Source organism: Neoarius graeffei, chromosome 14 (genome assembly GCF_027579695.1).
Source record: "Neoarius graeffei isolate fNeoGra1 chromosome 14, fNeoGra1.pri, whole genome shotgun sequence".
Lineage (NCBI taxonomy): Eukaryota > Metazoa > Chordata > Actinopteri > Siluriformes > Ariidae > Neoarius > Neoarius graeffei.
The window spans coordinates 74,196,789-74,213,952 of record NC_083582.1 but is presented as its reverse complement, the minus strand read 5'-3'; positions in this window follow the sequence as shown (position 1 = coordinate 74,213,952).

Here is a 17,164-nt window from a genome sequence, read left to right as displayed (position 1 = left end):
TCTCCCCCCCTCCTCCCCATCTGTCCCTCTGAGTTACAGGTCAATCCTGAGATTGAGATGCTGACCTCTTCTGCTCCTCGGACCTGCCTGATCCATCCTGATGCCCTACGTCTGGCTGGAGTCTCATCACATCGCTCCTGTGGAGGACGGCCCCATATGGACAGTTGAAAGTCGCACTTGGAAGACACTCTGGACTCTTACAGTAATGCTTTTATGGCTGAGGACTACAGTTGACTTGCTAACTTTAGGACTGCAGTTGTCATGAACAGTTTTGCACTCAAGTTTCCATCACTGAAGAGTTTATAACATCAACGAAACTGACTTCATGTTAAAACTGTTAAAAATGTTATCATCACGTTGTCTGTTATCACCCAAATGAGGATGGGTTCCCTTTTGAGTCTGGTTCCTCTCGAGGTTTCTTCCTCGTGTCGTCTGAGGGAGTTTTTCACCGTCGCCACAGGCTTCATCATTGGGGATAGATTAGGGATAAAATTAGCTCATGTTTTAAGTCATTCAAATTCTGTAAAGCTGCTTTGTGACAATGTTTATTGTTAAAAACGCTATACAAATAAACTTGACTTGAGTAGTAGAGTAACCAATCAGAGCGCGCGATTGCTCATATCCAGTGAATGTGGATAGAATAAAGGTAGCTGTAAACTATGGATTGAAATATCCTGAGCTTATTATTTACCTGATACAGTTGCAGGTCTAAGCCAATCCTTATGTTGTGATGTGACAGAAAGTGTGAGTCACAGCACATGTATTGACATGAAAAATTTCTGTCTTTTTATATTCCAGTCTAATGAAAATGTAATGGATTATAATGATGATGTCATCAGTATGTGGTTATGTATACCACACAGTAAAATCATTACAGATATTTTTACCTGTACGTTGTCCTTTTTAAGAGCAGCCTGTGCACGGGCACAGATAGAGGGTGGGACGGGTGGGATTCGTCCCACCCAGATTTAAATTCACCTCGTTCGGTCCCCCCCACTTATAGGGAGGAAAAAACGTCTATGCTGTCTTTCTTTGCATAAGGCAAACCTCACAGAAAAATCAAAAGACTAATTACCATTCGGTTTATTGAGGTGCACAGCAGTACATACATAGTTGCAACAACTCACATAAAACAAAACAAAGACTGATATTCGGTTGGTTGAGCTGCGCAGACTGCACAGGTTGCGAGCTCGAGCTTGGTTCCTATGGTTACCCACAACAAGTTTGACAGGCATATCGGGGACAGCTCCTAGTTCAGGACCCCAACACGGCATGATGAAGGGTGCCAAACCGAAAAGGCAGAAAACGATTGCATCATTTTTTCAAAAAACAACGACTGTAAGTAAACTGTGCCTTACTTTATCATATCACCTTGCAATTTTTTGATAGTCTGTTCAAAGTAATGTCGTAGTGAAAGTAAAATCGTATGGAGTAGAGATGCCTTTCTGGTAGCCTCCTTCTTTCGGTGGCAGCCTGTAGATACAGTGCTCAGAAGGCAGTTTTAATGTTTAATCTGGCGTTCCCTGCCATAATTTCAGCGAGCATATTGTTTCATAAGGAAACTTTGCGAAGAGTTGTTGACTGACTGCCGCTCACTCAACACACAGGCATAGTTAGAAAGTCAGGATGCACTGGTTTACACTTTACACACACACACGTAGCCCAGCCTCTCGCTATGTTTAACAGTTGGAACTTAGCGGTTTTAAAACTAGTTTTGCAGTTTTGCAATTTCTGTGCGTGATGATAATGTGTAAACTTTGGATTTCCATAGGCTATGTTAAAATGTTATCATTGTCCTGGCCTGCAGGTAGTTCCTGGTGATGGCAGTGAGGGAGGTGAAATAAGTGATCCACAGGAGGGTAGTAGTAGTGCACTAGGCACTAGTATATTCCTCGCACAACACATGGTGGGGGTGGGGTTGGGGTTGGTTTGCTGGCAGCTTTGTCCCCCCCAGTTCAAAAAACGTATCTGCGCCCCTGAGCCTGTGTGTGTATGTGTTAATTTAACAATAATGAAATTTTATATGACATAATGAAAAGTGAAGCACTGTCCTTGTTCCAGTTTCCTAACACGGCTCATTGCGAGGGAGTTTGGAAAAGTCTGTGTGAATATGATGCTACATTTAGCTGTTTCTCTTCTGTGAAATGAGGTTTTTCATTGGGTTTAACAGGCCATCACCCCATGACCATCTTCCATGGACAAAATAAATAGTCTGGATCATAGATTAAGAAATCAGGAGCTAGTTGGGAAGCTAGCTAAGAGATCTAGCTTCCCAATGGCATCAGAGAGAGAGAGAGAGAGAGAGAGAGAGAGAGTCATGTGTTTAATTTATAAAACTCAAAATCACGTGCATGCCTCAAGTCACACACCAAATTGTGTGGATGATTTACGATATAATTGGAAACTGCTCACTCTGCAAAAAAATGATATCTTGGCAAGTGAAAATATCTTGAAAATAGTTGAAACAATCTAGCATTTCCTATTAGAAGAATACAAGTAGAATCTAGTTCTAGATTGCAACCAACTTATTCTAAAATGTCTCATCTCATTATCTCTAGCCGCTTTATCCTGTTCTACAGGGTCGCAGGCAAGCTGGAGCCTATCCCAGCTGACTACGGGCGAAAGGCGGGGTACACCCTGGACAAGTCGCCAGGTCATCACAGGGCTGACACATAGACACAGACAACCATTCACACTCACATTCACACCTACGCTCAATTTAGAGTCACCAGTTAACCTAACCTGCATGTCTTTGGACTGTGGGGGAAACCGGAGCACCCGAGGAAACCCATGCGGACACGGGGAGAACATGCAAACTCCGCACAGAAAGGCCCTCGTCGGCCACGGGGCTCGAACCCGGACCTTCTTGCTGTGAGGCGACAGCGCTAACCACTACACCACCGTGCCGCCCAATAAAGTAATTTTCTCCTCGAATTCAGTTTTCAGTTTTTTGCAGTGCAGGTTCACACAATAAATGCAGAAGGAAAGCCACGACTATGGCGCAACAAGAACAAATCAGCGAGTACAGTCGACAAATCCCTGGATGGTGGGTAAGACTAGCCTACATCATGAGTAACTTTACATCCTTGAGAACAATCTATATGAATGTCGGATATTCAAGACAAAGCTAGTTCAAGACCTAGAAGATTATATTCAAATAGGCAAACTAAACTTAGATGAGCTCTAAACCCTGTTTTTCAGTGAAGGATTACCATATACTTCTTTCAGCACTTCAGGAATGTGTTTTTATTATGTGCACAATGGACACAGCGCCTACATTTCAAGCTTTTGCCCAACAGGTCTTACAGGAACTCAGTGTAAACTTGATGAGTTGTCACAGAGATGCCGGTCATGCCTGAAGTTTCTTTGCACAGCTAAAACTAAAAACTAAAAATAAAAAAACTTCATTATCATCACCCTGGCTGTGCCTGTGGTTTTTGGTTCAGCACTCGGAGGAAAAAGTAGGCCAGAGTGACCGTCTCAGAGACATGTTTAAAAAAAAAAAAAGTTGTTCATTTCTGTTTCATCATTCACAACAGTATGGGATTGTGTTCCAAGGACCCCTGTGAGGCTGCTGTTAAATCTGGAAACTGATAAAGTACATTGAGATTTTCTTCGTCCCCAGAGAGAAGGTAATGCAGAAGCATTTCAGATGTAGAGAGGAGAAATTCAGCTTTCGTTCAGCTGGGTCAACTTGATTGTCGTGCAATTCATATATAAGTGTAAAATATGACAAAATAACATAATGTTGGCCTTTACATACAGTGGTGCTTGAAAGTTTGTGAACCCTTTAGAATTTTCTATATTTCTGCATAAATATGACCTAAAACATCATCAGATTTTCACACAAGTCCTAAAAGTAGATAAAGAGAACCCAGTTAAACAAATGAGACAAAAATATTATACTTGGTCATTTATTTATTGAGGAAAATGATCCAATATTAGATAACTGTGAGTGGCAAAAGTATGTGAACCTCTAGGATTAGCAGTCCATTTGAAGGTAAAATTAGAGTCAGGTGTTTTCAATCAATGGGATGACAATAAATGAATGAATGAATGAATGAATGAATGAATGAATGAATGAATGAATGCTTTATTTAAAGCATGTCAAAGTAGTACAAAATAGAAGAGAAAAAACAAACACAAAAAACAAAAACAAAAGAACAAATAAAAACACTTAATTCAATGAAAAACAATGGAAACAATATTAACTTAACATGTTTGAAAAAGAGTAGGAAGAAGCATTACCTTATTTAATCCTACCCCCTTTCCAATTAATTAATAATACTATTTACTTCCTGCGTGTGTGTGTGTGTATATATATATATATATATATATATATATATATAAAAAAAATCTCCTTCTCACCCCCGGTGGGGGGGTGGTATCCATGTCATCCTCAAGCTCGGGTCCTCTACCAGAGGCCTGGGAGTTTGAGGGTTCTGCGCAGTATCTTCGATGTTCCTAGGACTGCGCTCTTCTGGACTGAGGCTTCAGATGTTGTTCCTGGGATTTGCTGGAGCCACTCTCCCAGTTTGGGGGTTACTGCCCCAAGTGCCCCCACTACCACGGGGACCACGCAACCCTTGACCTTCCACATCCGTTCCAGCTGCTCTTTCAACCCTTGATACTTCTCAAGTTTCTCATGTTCCTTCTTCCTGATGTTGGCGTCAGCTGGGATCGCCACATCTATCACCACCACCCTCTTCTGCTCTTTGTCCACCACCACTATGTCCGGTTGGTTAGCCAGGATCTGTTTGTCAGTCTGGAAGCTGAAGTCCCACAGAATCTTGGCCCTGTTGTTCTCAGCCACCTTCTGTGGTATGGCCCATTGGGACTTGGGTATTTCTATTCCATACTGGTTGCAGATGTTCCTGTATACTATCCCAGCCACTTGGTTGTGCCTCTCCATGTACGCTGATCCAGCTAGCATCTTACACCCTGCTACTATGTGCTGGACTGTTTCAGGGGCTTCTTTGCACAGTCTGCATCTTGGGTCTGATCTACTCTGGTAGATCCTGGCCTCTATGGCTCTTGTGCTTATGGCCTGTTCTTGTGCTGCCATGATTAGTGCCTCTGTGCTGTCTGTCAGTCCTGCATTATCCAGCCACTGGTAGGATTTCTTGATATCAGCCACTTCCTTTATCTGACGGTGGTACATGCCATGTAGGGGTTTGTCTCTCCAGGTTGTCTGTTCCTCCTCCTCCTCTGCACTCTCTTCAGGGTTCTGCTGCCTGAGACATTCACTTAGCAGTTCATCCTTTGGGGCCATCTTTCTGATGTATTCTCGGATTTTCGATGTTTCATCCTGGACCGTGGTCTTGACGCTCACTAGCCCTCGGCCTCCCTCTTTCCGCTTAGTGTATAGTCTCAGGGTGCTGGACTTGGGGTGGAACCCTCCATGCATGGTGAGGAGCTTTCTAGTCTTGATATCTGTGGCTTCTATCTCCTCCTTTGGCCAGTTTATGATACCAGCGGGGTATCTGATGACTGGTAGTGCGTACATGTTGATGGCTCGGACCTTGTTTTTACCATTCAGCTGACTTTTCAGGACCTGCCTTACTCTCTGGAGGTATTTGGCTGTGGTTGACTTCCTTGTGGCCTCTTCATGGTTTCCATTAGCCTGTGGGATGCCAAGGTACTTGTAGCTGTCTTGGATATCACCTATGTTGCCCTCTGGTAGGTCAATCCCTTCAGTCCGGATCATCTTGCCTCTCTTTGAGACCATCCGGCCACACTTGTCCAATCCGAATGACATCCCTATGTCATCGCTGTAGATCCGGGTGGTGTGGATCAGCGAGTCTATTTCTCGCTCGTTCCTGGCATACAGCTTGATGTCATCCATGTAGAGCAGGTGGCTGATTGTTGCCCCACTACGGAATCGGTACCCGTAGCCGCTCTTCGTGATGATCTGACTGAGGGGGTTCAGGCTTATGCAGAACAGCAGTGGTGATAGCGCATCTCCTTGGTATATGCCACACTTGATGTTGACTTGGGCAATGGGTTTTGAGTTGGCCTCTAGGGTTGTCTTCCACATTTCCATTGAGTTCTGTATGAAGGTCCTTAGGTTCCTGTTGATCTTATACAGTTCCAGACATTCCAGTATCCATGTGTGTGGCATTGAGTCGTAGGCTTTCTTGTAGTCAATCCAGGCAGTGCACAGGTTGGTCTGTCTCTTCTTACAGTCTCGGGCGACTGTTCTATCGGCCAGTAGCTGGTGCTTGGCTCCTCTGGTGTTACTGCCAATTCCTTTCTGTGCCTCGCTCATGTATTGAGCCACATGCTTACTCATTTTTGCCGCAATGATGCCTGACAGGGCCTTCCATGTTGTGCAGAGACAGGTAATTGGCCGGTAGTTGGATGGGATGGGTCCCTTCTGGGGGTCCTTCATGATTAGGACTGTCCTGCCATTAGCCATTCTGGGTGGGTTCCATCCCTCAGCAGCTGGTTCATCTGTGCTGCTAGGCGTTCATGGAGTGCAGTTAGCTTCTTCAGCCAGTACGTATGGATCATATCGGGGCCTGGTGCTGTCCAGCTCTTCATCTTTGACACTCTTTCTTGGACGTCTGCCATTGAGATGGTTACTGGTTCTTGTTCTGGGAGGTTGCTGTGGTCAGCTCTTAGGTCCACTAACCATTGGGCATCGGTGTTGTGTGATGCCTTTCTTTCCCATATGTCTTTCCAGTATTTTTCCACCTCAGCTCTTGGTGGGTCTGACCGGTTGTTGTTCCCCTGCCATTGAGAGTACACCTTGGCTGGTTCAGTGGAGAACAGCTTGTTTATTCTCCTGGCCTCTCCTTCCTTGGTGTATCTCCTCAACCGGGTGGCCAGAGCTGTTAGTCGCTGTTTGGCAGTTTCGAGTGCCTCTGGTATGGAGAGTGAGTTGTACTTCCTGGGCGCCCCTTTATTTACCATGTTCCCTTTCTGTAGTTCAGCTAGCTGGCTAACTTCTCTCCTTGCTGCCTTTATCTTGGCCTCTAATCGTCTCTTCCATGGTGGATACTGTTTGTTATGTCCCGAGCCCACCTTGTGTCCAAGCATCTCCATGATTACTGTTGCTGTACTGTGTATCAGCTTGTTGGTCTCAGTGATGGTTCTTGTGGAGATTGTCTTCAGAGCAGCATTCACATCTACTAGTAGATCTTCTGAAGGTACTTGGCAACTCAGCTTCGGTATTTGTCGGGGGCTCCAGGTTTCCAGTTGGGTCACGATCTTCCTTCTCAGGTCAGCAGCTCTTGTGTTGAGGCTGTTAGCTGTTGGGGCTTGGTACCCAATCTCTGGTTGTGGGGATGATGACATCTCCCCGCTGACCTGTCTTCCTGGCTCCCCCTTGCCGTAGCATCGTTGTTGTATTTCATTAATCTCTAGTTGTGATAGCAGATTTCGATTATGGATGTTGGAACACTGGGCTAATAGCTGTTTCTTTGTTAGCCTTGATTGTGGGTTTCGAAGTATCCAATGGTCCCACATTCTCTGCATGTATCCCCTCTCTCTGGGATTGCTTGTATAGTAGCATTCCAGCAAATCCGTATTTTCTGTCCTCGTCCATCGATGCCTTGTTCCAGTAGCCCATTTCTCATCAGTTTGATGACTGGTTCCCTAGCAACTGACGCAGACCTTGTTGACCCGGGCAACGTCTGAGCCGGTGTGACTCTATCAGTTATGTTTTCACTCATTCCTGAGGTAGGCTGATATATCATGAGGGGTTTTGCCTAAGGACCCTTACTGGATGATGTTTTTGCCCCGACCGGGATTCGAACCCCGATCTCCTGCGTCGTAGTCAGTGAGCATTACCACTGTACTATCCAGCTGATTTTCTGATCCAGCTGATATATATATATATAAAATTTATTATTTATTTATCTTTATTGTTATTATTATTTTTATTTACTATTTTTAAATCACAATCACACAATCAGGTGTGAGTGGGCACCCTGTTTTATTTAAAGAACAGGGATCTATCAAAGTCTGATCTTCACAACACAAGTTTGTGGAAGTGTATCATGGCACAAACAAAGGAGATTTCTGAGGACCTCAGAAAAAGCGTTGTTGATGCTCATCAGGCTGGAAAAGGTTATAAAACCATCTCTAAAGAGTTTGGACTCCACCAATCCACAGTCAGACAGATTGTGTACAAATGGAGGAAATTCAAGACCAGTGTTACCCTCCCCAGGAGTGGTCGACCAACAAAGATCACTCCAAGAGCAAGGCATGTAATAGTTGGCGAGGTCACAAAGGACCCCAGGGTAACTTCTAAGCAACTGAAGGCCTCTCTCACATTGGCTAATGTTAATGTGCATGAGTCCACAATCAGGAGAACACTGAACAACAATGGTGTGCATGGCAGGGTTGCAAGGAGAAAGCCACTGCTCTCCAAAAAGAACATTGCTAAAGATCACGTGGACAAGCCAGAAGGCTATTGGAAAAATGTTTTGCGGACAGATGAGACCAAAATAGAACTTTTTGGTTTAAATGAGAAGCGTTATGTTTGGCGAAAGGAAAACTCTGCATTCCAGCATAAGAACCTTATCCCATCTGTGAAACATGGTGGTGGTAGTATCATGGTTTGGGCCTGTTTTGCTGTATCTAGGCCAGGACGGCTTGCCATCATTGATGGAACAATGAATTCTGAATTATACCAGCAAATTCTAAAGGAAAATGTCAGGACATCTGTCCATGAACTGAATCTCAACAGAAGGTGGGTCATGCAGCAAGACAACGACCCTAAGCACACAAGTCGTTCTACCAAAGAATGGTTAAAGAAGAATAAAGTTAATGTTTTGGAATGGCCAAGTCAAAGTCCTGACCTTAATCCAATGGAAATGTTGTGGAAGGACCTGAAGCGAGCAGTTCATGTGAGGAAACCCACCAACATCCCAGAGTTGAAGCTGTTCTGGACGGAGGAATGGGCTAAAATTCCTCCAAGCCGGTGTGCAGGACTGATCAACAGTTACCAGAAACATTTAGTTGCAGTTATTGCTACACAAGGGGGTCACACCAGATACTGAAAGCAAAGGTTCACATACTTTTGCCACTCACAGATATGTAATATTGGATCATTTTCCTCAATAAATAAATGACCAAGTATAATATTTTTTGTCTCATTTGTTTAACTGGGTTCTCTTTATCTACTTTTAGGACTTGTGTGAAAATATGATGATGTTTTTGGTCATATTTATGCAGAAATATAGAAAATTCTAAAGGGTTCACAAAATTTCAAGCACCACTGTATATAGACCTCAGGGCCGGTGCCACAAAGGGGCAAAAACTTCAGAAATATTGGCCGCGATACAAGGGTTAAGGTTAGAGACAGCAGTAATGCTTGGTTCACACATTGGCGTTTCAGCCTTGCGTATGTACGGTGTATCAGGATACATGGCAGTAAGAAAGGAACATCACAGCATTACCAGCTTACGTAGCTAATACTCTAGGATGCATAACTCCATCTCCTTTTACGCTAGGGTGCAGCATATTTTTAAGTCCGCACTTAAAAATCCGTAGCACATACGTAGCAGCTTTGATACCTCACACATACATCACGTGCATGCTGTAAAAACAAAAGCTTTGCAGCAGTGACGCACCAGGGACGTTGCTTGAACACCTATTAAGCCGTGCGAATGCTTTAGTTGACATGTGTCTGATGAAGGTGGCTCCGGGGCTGGCTGGGTGGATGCAGCTGATGTCTTCCCTGTTCCCTTGCCCTTCTTGGGTCCTGACTTCTTTGCTGGCATGATGCTTTCTTACTTGTGATGAATGACAATGAATGCAGTGTGTAGCCCTCTTTTATACCCACCTGTGAACGCCATGGAGCGCAGGTGGCCAAGTGGTTAGAGCGCTTGACCGCTAAGCGAACAGTCCCCGGTTCAAGCCTCGGCTCGATGGGGATCTGGGGCTCGCTCCCTGTCCACCCAGCAGTGAATGGGGACCTGGTGGAAAAACACTGGGGAAGTCAAAGGCGGCGAGGAAAGGAACTGGCCACCCTACCTCAACATGCCGACGGCCTAGACAGAGTGTGTTCTCTAACAGGCACTCCCCCAACGTACGTACCCAAACGTATATATGGGACTCTTTGACTCGTTTGACTCGTGAACGCCGCAGGAGCAACGTCACACGTAAGAACGAAATGCCAAAGCAATGAAACAGTTATGCCACAGGAACACATAATACACCATACATACGCTTCAGCACGCTATAACTTTGTCTCTTGAACCCCATACAACCCCCAGATACGCCACAGGAATGCCACAGAAACATCACACATACACAGTGTACGTCACAGGACTTTAATTTTGGACAAAATACGCCTCATTTCTTGGCGTTCGACCCACACGCTGTTTACATGGCAAGATACGAGACAGTGTGATAGTAGCCTAATGACACACGAATGAAACACTGAGGAAAAGTAAGACAGAATTCAGCTGATTTATTTTTCTGCTGGTTTGGCATGTTGGAGAAACGTTTAGACGATTTGCACAGGGCCACATGGTGTGGTCCCTGATACTGAATGTGGTGAAAGAGAGATATACAGAACACATCACATTACTCGGTTCTGCCTTGCTTGTTTTTCATTGTTGTAACTAGAACTGTCAACCCTAATTCTGTTTTTTTTTTTCTCCATTGTAGCTATCCACAAAATGGGAACGAAAACCAGGGGAGTAAAGTTTCAGTCAACGAGAGAGAGAAAGAGAGAGAGAGAGAGAGAGAGAGAGAGAGATGCATAGCATGAGCAGAAAGACAGACAAAACGATCTAAACATCTTTTTTTACTTCATGTCCCTGATGCTTTTTTTTTAGCTCATCCGGCCGACAGGTGATGAGCTTATTCCATCATTCTATCATCCGTCCGACGTCGTCCACATTTCACGAAAATCACTTCTTCTCCCTCAGTTCTTCACCGATTTTGATTCTTTCTGGCATGAAGGTAGGGATACCTAGGGTGCATATAACTTCTACACAGATTTGCTTAATTATAATTATTAATGAAATTATGGACTAATTAAGCCTTAATGAGCAGTTGAAAAAAATCGCTTCTTCTCGGTCAATTCCTCGCTGTTTTGGATTCTTTCTGGTAAATAGGTCGGTATTCCTAGGGTGGATATCACTTCTATATATAGCTTGTATATAGTGTATATAACTTGCGACAATTATTGCGCAAGGTGGCCTACCTTTCCTACCAGATCGTTCCTTCTGGACTCGACGGTGCCGGAGTGAGCTACGCCGTCATTGACGGTCTCGTTTTCTGTTATATTCTTGATTTTAGTAATCATCTCTCAGTGGTTAGAATCATTCATAATTTCTAGTATTATGCATCATGGAGGGGCGGCACAGTGGTGTACTGTCGCCTCACAGCAAGAAGGTCCGGGTTCGAGCCCCGTGGCCGGCGAGGGCCTTTCTGTGCGGAGTTTGCATGTTCTCCCTGTGTCCGCGTGGGTTTCCTCCGGGTGCTCCGGTTTCCCCCACAGTCCAAAGACATGCAGGTTAGGTTAACTGGTGACTCTAAATTGAGCGTAGGTGTGAATGTGAGTGTGAATGGTTGTCTGTGTCTATGTGTCAGCCCTGTGATGACCTGGCGACTTGTCCAGGGTGAACCCCGCCTTTCGCCCGTAGTCAGCTGGAATAGGCTCCAGCTTGCCTGCGACCCTGTAGAACAGGATAAAGCGGCTACAGATAATGAGATGAGATGAGATGCATCATGGAGACCGACGTTCCAAGTGCTCCAATTCCCTAAATCATAAACTGTGTGAAGACAGTCAGGTTTAATACTGGCTTCATGACTGCTTGGAAATAAACGTATGATTTGATTTAGAAACAGCAGTTGTGTGTTGTTAGTTAGCCTTTCAGAGGCCATTGTAAAGGTAAATCAATTAATTTCATTAAACCTCAGCTACTATCAGATCAATTATAGGTGCTGATGTGGCAATCCGCCCAAACATTCCAATTGCATATTAATGTCATGATGCACAAACACACAAAAGAAAAGAAGGTAGGAAATTATACCCTTGCCTGCAACTTTAATAGGAACTTGTTCTTGATTCTAAGATTCCTGTTCTTGGATGCCAGGAGTGGAACCCAATGTGTTCTTCTGCTGAGATGCTTTTCTGCTCACCACGGTTGTAAAGAGTGATTATATGAGTTACTATATCCTTCCTGGCAGCTGGAACCAATCTGGCCATTTTCCATTTTCTTATCAACAAGGCGTTTGTTTCCACCCACAGAACTGTCGCTCACTCACTCAGTGTTTGTTTTTTTGTTTTTCGCACCATTCTGTGTAAACTCTAGAGACTGTTGTGTGTGAAAACCCCAGGAGATCAGCAGTTTCTGAAATACTCAAACCAGCAGTCCATCGGGCTCAAACCAACACCCATACCACAGTGAAAGAAAGTCACACTTCACTGTGAGATCACCATTTTTCCCATTCTGATGTTTGAACATTGTGAACATTAACTGAAGCTCTTGATTTATATCTGCGTGATTTGATGCATCGTGCTGCTGTCAAGGGATCGGCTGATTACAGAACTGCATCAAACAGCAGGTGGATGGGTGTTCCTAATAAAGTGGCCGGTGTGTGTGTGTATATATATATATATATATATATATATATATATATATATATATATTTACAGCTTTATATTAATGTGATCTTCTTGTCCCTGTGAGCTTTTTGTTGTGTTGCTGAGTAAACAGAAGGCACACAGTGAGACAGAGGGAGGAATGTTGGGACGTGGGTGTCTCAGTACTGTTGTCCATTGTGTTCATCTTCACAATCCTTTCTTTCAGTTCATTTTTCCTGCTGTGGCTGAAGTGATGCTATAATGCAGTATAATAATAGAAGTACTGGAGTGATAGCCTTCATTTATCATGAACAGAGTGGACTGAAGTAGGACAGATATGATGTAGATATATAATTGATTACTTTGGAAGGTCCGTCTCAAGTTTTCCAGTCTGTTCTGTGTCAAGTTCAGCCATTTTCTTTCTTGTCTCATTGTTCTAGATATCAGGATTCCAGCAGTCACGAAGCGTCCAGCCAACATTCAGTCACACTCTTCTGTCTGTTATCAGATCCTGCCTTGTGACTATAAATAGACTTTTTAGACGTGCAGTAGCTGTTGCAGTCTTTTTTACAGAGAAAGTATAGAGTTTCTAAAACGAGGCCTTATTAGGCCGTGTATCAGGATCAATGACACAAATATGGTCACAAATGATGAACATTACTTTTGTGACAAAAATATCAAAAGGATTTTTTTTACAAAAAATGTTTGTACGCGAGTAAAGAAAGCAACATGTTACATAATAGAATACTTTTCAGACAAAAATGCATGAAGGCTGTCATCCATCCATCCATCCATCCATTATCTATAGCGCTTATCCATCAGGGTCATGAGGGAAGCTGGAGTCAATCCCAGCTGACGTTGGGCGAGAGGTGGGGTTCACCATGAGCAGGTCGCCAATAACACAGAGATGAGCAACCATTCACACCTAAGTGTAATTTCGAGTAGCTAGTTGGCTGAATCCAAATGTCTTTGGACTGTGGGAGGAAACTGGAGCACCTGGAGGAAACCCACACAGACACGAGGAGAACATACACAGAACTCCACATAGAAAGGCCCCAGTTGGCTGCAAGGTTGAGATAGATAGATAGATAGATAGATAGATAGATAGATAGATAGATAGATAGATAGATAACTTTACTGTCATTCATCTGTATATATTCAGAATGCACATTTGAATGAAATTTCGTTCCACTGGCTTACGTCAATATAACTGCTGCATATAACTATTGCACATAGTCCGGTAAACAAAATATCAAATTTTACGATTTGATACTTTCAATTAAAAAAAAAAAACTTGAATAAAACATACTAACTATGCTACATATATTAAATATATTGCACAATAAAGGATTTATAGCAGCATGTACTGTAGGATATTAGAAGAAGAAACCTTTATTTGTCATATGCACACTTCAAGCACAGTGAGATTCATCCTCTGGATTTAACCCATCTGAAGCAGTGAACATACACACCCAGATCAGTCACACTACAGCGCCTGGGGAGCAGTCAGGGGTTAAGTACCTTGCTCAAGGGTATTTCAACCAAGGCCACCCCACATTAACCTAACTGCATGCCTTTGGACTGTGGGGGAAACCAGAGCACCCGGAGGAAACCCACGCTGACACGGGGAGAACATGCAAACTCCACACAGAAAGACCTGCCGGCCACTGGGCTCGATCCCAGAACCTTCTTGCTGTGAGGCGACAGTGCTAACCACTACACCACCCATATCGATGACTTGCAACCACACGATCAAAATGTGCTACGTCATGAACATCCACCATGATGGTGGATACACAAAGCAACTAGGATGGCGGCCACTGAAAGCATGTCTGTAAACAATGCTGAATTTTCTCAGTATCACCACGATTTGAACGATCAAGCGAAGATTCCATACAAAGAGAAGATAGATATGTGTGGTTTTGGCCCATATTACTGAAAAAAGTCAGATTTTTCTGAGGATAAGATGCTTCTACTGACCATCAAGCACCCAGATATCGTGTTCTGTCTGGTTTGGCAGACTTCGTGGGTCGACAAATCTCAAATGAAGGCTTATAAGTCCATGCAAGCCGATAACTTCTTTGTCTCTGGATGGGTAAATACCCTATTAATTAAACCAGTCAATAATGGCAAAGCAGTTGTACCGGTACTTGCAAGGGTAAGTTAGGGCTTCTTTTGCATTTAGTTTACTTCTATGTGTAAACAACAGATGCAGTGTGAATTTTTGACAAGTCTCTAGCTTTATGGCTCACAAATCACATTTCAATTTATTTCAGGTACAATTTTGTTGGCGCTCCTAGAAGCGAAATGGTAATACACGTGTTAAAATTATAACAATGACCGAGTGGACCACAACAAGAGAATGCTCATTTTATCGCAAAATTCTAGCAACACTAAATAAAATTCTTCCATGATATTATTGAGAGAGCTTTTGAATCTCACCTGCGATAAAATGATTACTGCAAGCATGAGCTGTTTTGGTTTTAGTCTCTGTTAGATCAGCCCTGCCGATGTTGTTCAGCTGTGCTCGTCTCCTCTCCATACTAAGCCTCAGAGTTTCCTCGCCCTCTTTCCGAATCACGGATGGAATTTTAAAAAATCGGAACGTGCCACGGTCACGAGTACTGTTGTGACCACAACTGTATACAGCACAAAGATATGGCAGAGCTAAAAGAACGCTTAAAGCAGTGGAAAAAACAAAGAGAATTGCACACGCAGGACTATGTTTTGTATGAAATGTCGCTTGACCCCACATTTATATATCCACCAACATGGCCGACATCCGGGTTTCTATTTTGCTTTGACGTCACTTGCAAGTCAAGGATTCTGAATAGTGAGGTTCTTGTCCAGATATATATGGTAGGAGATTATTTAGAGTTCAGGAGTCTGATGGCTTGGGGGAAGAAGCTGTTACAGAACCTGGTTGTTCTGCTTCGGATATTGTGGAACCTCTTGCCAGAGGGCAGTATGGAGAACAGTCCGTGATGAGGATGGGTGGGTTTTTTTTATAATGTTCTGAGCCCTGGTCAGACAGTGTTCGACTGCAATGTCTTGGATGGAAGGCAGAAACGTCCCGATGATCTTTTCTGCTGTCTTCACCACTCTTTGCACGATCTTCCAGTCTGAGGCTTTGCAGTCCCCAAACCAGACAGAGATGCAGCTGGTCAGTACACTCTTTATGGTGCTCCTATAGAAAGTGGTGAGGATGGCCCTTGGTAAAATTTTCTATAGATTTCTATAGAAAAAAATCTATAAAAATTCTATAAAATTTCTAAATGAAATTTTATAGAATTTTTATAGACTTTTGTAGAAATTTTATAGAGTTTTAATAGAAATTTTATAGTTTTAATAGAAATTTTATAGAGATTATACATAGAAATCTTATAGAATTCCTATAGAAAGTCAACAGAACGATTGGTTCTTGAGAATGGTTTATATTTCGTATCTGAACATTTAAAGCATAAGAAACAAGAAAGAAATAATTCCTGCTTTCACTTAAGAGATGGTCGGATTGGGACCCTGCAGTTAGTGGTTGCAGTGTGTAAAAATGAATCTCATCTCATTATCTGTAGCCACTTTATCCTTCTACAGGGTCGCAGGCAAGCTGGAGCCTATCCCAGCTGACTACAGGCGAAAGGCGGGGTACACCCTGGACAAGTCGCCAGGTCATCACAGAGCTGACACATAGACACAGACAACCATTCACACCGACGGTCAATTTAGAGTCACCAGTCAACCTAACCTGCATGTCTTTGGGGGAAACCGGAGCACCCGGAGGAAACCCACGCGGACACGGGGAGAACATGCAAACTCCACACAGAAAGGCCCTCGCCGGCCCCGGGGCTCGAACCCAGGACCTTCTTGCTGTGAGGCGACAGCGCTAACCACTACACCACTGTGCCGCCCACAAAAATGAATGTGAAGATGATATATGTAACTGTAAAAAAGAATTGTACTGTATATTTCGACGTTTAACATCTACTCGAATAATGTTTCAATTAAATACAGGTATATATAAAGTTAAGGGGCATCAAATTAGAGAGGTTGAAATCACTAATGAACTGATAGCATGTAATTTATCTGATATAGCAAATAAGTATATTTACATGAAAATACAAAGAAAGACGTTTGTTTCACTTCTTCCAAATGCCATTGAGCTTGACTGAAAATTAATGTATAGCATATATCAGCGTTTATTTTGGAAGTACATTTATTAAATTATGTCTTAAACTGTAATTTACATTTGGATCAATTGAGTTGTTGATCAGAAGTGTTATTATGTGAGATAAAGTAAATGAAATAAAGAACATTTTTATTGGAGATAAGTGCTAAAGTTGTTCTTTGGATGCAAGGCCTTTTGTCTCAGACTGGAATTTCTGTAGGGTCTTTAAAATCCACCAAGTTGTGTTTTTATGGAAATAACCATTATGAAATTTATAAAATTCTGTTGGCCCTAATAAAGTAGAGCTTCTATAGAACCCTGTATCAGTTCTATAGAAATCGTTTTCTATAGACTACTATTTATATAGAATTCTGTTGAGATTCTATAGAAGCTGTTTTCTATAGAGTACAACTTCTATAGAATTTATACTATTTCTATACAACTTCTATAGA